The sequence below is a fragment of the Odontomachus brunneus genome, unplaced genomic scaffold (assembly GCF_010583005.1).
Source record: "Odontomachus brunneus isolate Ranch 3 - 2012 unplaced genomic scaffold, Obru_v1 Obru_scaffold_093, whole genome shotgun sequence".
NCBI classification, from domain to species: Eukaryota; Metazoa; Arthropoda; class Insecta; order Hymenoptera; family Formicidae; genus Odontomachus; species Odontomachus brunneus.
In genome coordinates, this window is record NW_022639543.1 from 1196869 (window position 1) to 1200657 (window position 3789).

Here is a 3789-nt window from a genome sequence, read left to right on the forward strand (position 1 = left end):
CCCCGTCGCTGTCGGACGAGGTAGGCGTGTGTGAGTCTCGAATGGCTCCTCTAATGATACCGGAGCACCTCGATCAGCTTAAGGGAGATTTCCACTGTTGGGCGACAGCTCGAGCTACCCAAAGCGCGCGCAGTTAATCCTCCGCTCCCGTTTAAACTACGGGCCCCATCGTTAAACGTCGTTACGTATCTTACTGTAATCTCGTTGGAAATAAACCGATGGAAGCAATTAACGAGATTTTCAGGAGAGACTATTTTGTAAAAAAAATATTTCCCAATGCGATAAGATCGGATAAAAGGATGGTGTCTAATTTCACGAAAATGCCTTACCCGGATTTACTAATTGATCGGAAAGACAATTCTCGCGATCGACGATTCTCGCTGGACGAGACATTGTAAATCGAGCTTTAATTCGTACACGCGTCGTACGTAGCAAATATCGCACGCAGGTGCAATCGGGGTGAGATGCGTTACCGTTGCAGTTGCTGCGCCAGGAGGCCGCCTCCTGGCGCAGCAACCTGCGATAACTGAGGCGGCTCTGTTGCTGCTGCTGCTGCTGCTGCTGCTGCTGCTGCTGCTGCTGCTGCAGTTGTCGTCGCGGTCGTCACTGTTCCCTTCAGTATTTACTTGCCACTATTGAATGTCGGCTACCGATCGTCGGCTACAACCTCGTTATGCCGTTTGAGAACATCGCCCAAAGGTCGATGTATACTGACGACGTACGTACGAATACTACTAGAGACACCTACGACATTTCATCGAAAGTGGTATTGCACTCACGATACCGTGTACTTTTTAGCCAAGATTGGGCCGTAGATTTCAAGATTACGCGCGCATCATTCATATATTGCCTACGCGATGTATATACAGTCTTTACGCTGCCAATGTAAACTATATAGAATATTGTAAATTACATTAGAAAAGGATAATCGCGTTGTAAAAAATTTATGAAACTTTTATTTCACGATGTGGCATATTGATATATGGAGAAAATATTGCAGTATAAATCACAACAAATTTTTTATAATCTTCAGCGGAAAAATAGAAGATAGATAGATAGAAAAATAGAATAATTCAGCAAGAAAGAAAACAAGCCGTTTTTACGACTTTTCACATACTCTAATATATTAACGACGATAGTTTATGGTGAATTGCTCGAGCAACTTTTGCTGACAAGAGATCAATTCGATTCGAGGTAGTCGTGGAGAAGTACATAAACCATCCAAGGTTATTTGATCGCGCAATAAAGACGCTCGTGGTTGTAACTCGTCGTTATTGCGTTGCATCTGTTTAAATTTACGTCGCCACGCTGTAACGCGATATCGCAATCGGAGTAACTGAGAGTCGCTAAGTAGTCGTTGCTCCGCTTCATTATCGAACTAAGCGGGGCATCGTCGGGTCGGTCGACGCAACGCGCTGCCTGTCCGAAGGTGTTTCGTGACCCCGTTCAAACGTCTGTTACCGCTCGTCAACCGTTCCAAGGCGATTGCCGTCTATCTAGAACGGGTATTGTTCTTTTCGCTTGTATATTTCGAGATCGTCGCACAGCTGGTGGAGCTAGCAACGCCAACTACCTATGATGTAACCGGCCTGGCCCCGTAATCGACCGAATGGGTCCGCCATTAGCTAGACATTCGGAGAACGCGGATACTAGGCTGAAGGGATAATTGCCGATTAAGTTTGCAAGACGTCGCGCAAGGGAAAAATTGAACGCAATTAAAAAAGAAATTTAATAGACCTTTTCGAACACAGTAGTACGAAGTGGAGGACATTGAGGTAAGATGTTACACTATTTCAGAAATGTTACATGATTACAGAATTTCGAAGTTACAACACTCTCTTGCAACAACTAATCGTTATGATTTATTGCACAAACATGACAAAGACAATCTTCCTCTATGTATTTACACCTGTAAAAAATCCCGTACATTTTGTTATGTAACGATATGAATAGGCTGCAACGTTGCCATTTAGCCATTTAGTGAGAACATTAAAAAGCTGTAAGCTGCCTGTGAAACTCCAAGTGGGCCAAAAAATATAACCTAAATATTTGTTGTACTTCTATATTTGTGCGAAAGAAATCGGAGGTTTACTTGTAAGTCAGTTTCCTCTACATTTTAACTGTAGCATCATTCCGACTTTAATGAAACTTGCGGAAAAATACCAATGTTCTAAACGGGACATTTTGCGATTGTTTCTCTCACGACAAATACGCAAACAAAGCGCATCGTCAACAGAACTCTTGAGACAACTATATCCTGATGTTCCCTATCTGAGTCTCTCGACATTTAAGAATCAGCAGTCGTGCTTGAGGGTCGCTGCGATCCAAAGTTGCACAAGTTCGGAACCTACAAAATGTGACATTTCAATTTGTCATAATCAAAGCGAATCTCATAAACACACGAGATGCATCCCCATCAACCACGAGGACCGCTTGCCTACGTCCATGGGGCATCGCGCGACTTTGTAGACACGAGTTAGACACGTAGGTCGTGAAAATAGATGAGGGACCAGTATCGACGCATGTACGCGGTGGCAAAGGCGTTCGGAAAACCGGCCGATCGGCCGGTCGACGCAACGGACCGCGGCGGGGCTCGGCGGGAAGTAAAATTAGCGCGAATCGCCCGCGGGCGGTATACCTACCTACATGAAGACGGGCCATCTACGCTGAAGAGCGTCTTGTTAGCTGCACGCACGACTGCGCGTACGTAGCGCTCCACGTGAAACCCAATACACCCGAGTCGAACCGGGCGGCTGTGTCCGGACGGACTAAGAGATCGAGGTGGAAGGCGAAAGGATATACCTGGGCTTAGGACTGAGTGGATCGCGACGCGTGACCACACGTGTGATCTGGGTCAGTTTTTGGGGGTCGAGTATGCGCGAGCGTGGACAGGACGAGTGATAATGAGGGACACTTGGTGTTCTCGCGGAATGATCCGATTAAAGTTCTCTGACGATTACCGTGAAACGGGGCTAATCGTCAAATTGAGCAATTCACGATGAATAAAAGTGTCGCAAAATAGAAAAGAAATTACAGCAATTGAAGAATAAAGAACTGCCTAACTGTACAATTATCCGTTATAAACGGATCAAACATCTGTTAACATCTAAAAAACGCTCTCATTCCCATATTCATTCATAATATTTATAAAAATATCAACTTTATGAGGAAAATGTTATAGAGAAAATTACGTTAAGATTATACTTCTTTTCGCAATATTTTTTATAAAGCTGGTCTATACATAAAGAATATATAAATTACTTGGTTGGCCCACATATAAATCTGTTTATACCAATGAGATAATAAAATGTAGAACGATTAATTATGTGATTGCTGTAACGATAATGCTATTGTTGAGTTCTGCGATATCTGGTTGCTCCAACCAGATTGTATCCATAGTAAATATCACTCTAACCGATTTCTGATTGCCACAACTAGATCAGCTACATTAATGTAATTCATGTACCAAAGTACCTGAGTCATATCAATCATTACACAAAGATAACTGATGCAACTATACTGTTCACAACATTTTTGTCTACCATATCTTTCTTTTTCTAATTTCCTAATGTATAATAATTTCAGTCATAATTCTTTATAATTCAAGATTATAGAAATTTTGTTGTAATTAAATGTGTGTAGACAACATTTTAACAATATGTAACAGTACGATTGACAAATGACGTTATGGCTATATTTCATTTATATCTCGATTCTCTCTAGTCTTGTGTAGTGAAGAGAGAGAGAGAGAGAGAGAGAGAGAGAGAGAGAGAGAGAGAGAGAGAGAGA

General features: G+C 42.6%; 1 protein-coding gene across 2 annotated transcripts in view; it reads right to left on the minus strand.

The window, feature by feature from the left end:
• Positions 1 to 3789, minus strand: part of LOC116848322 (thrombospondin type-1 domain-containing protein 4-like) — a 94341-nt gene that overhangs the window by 29535 nt on the left and 61017 nt on the right. The window lies entirely within an intron of this gene.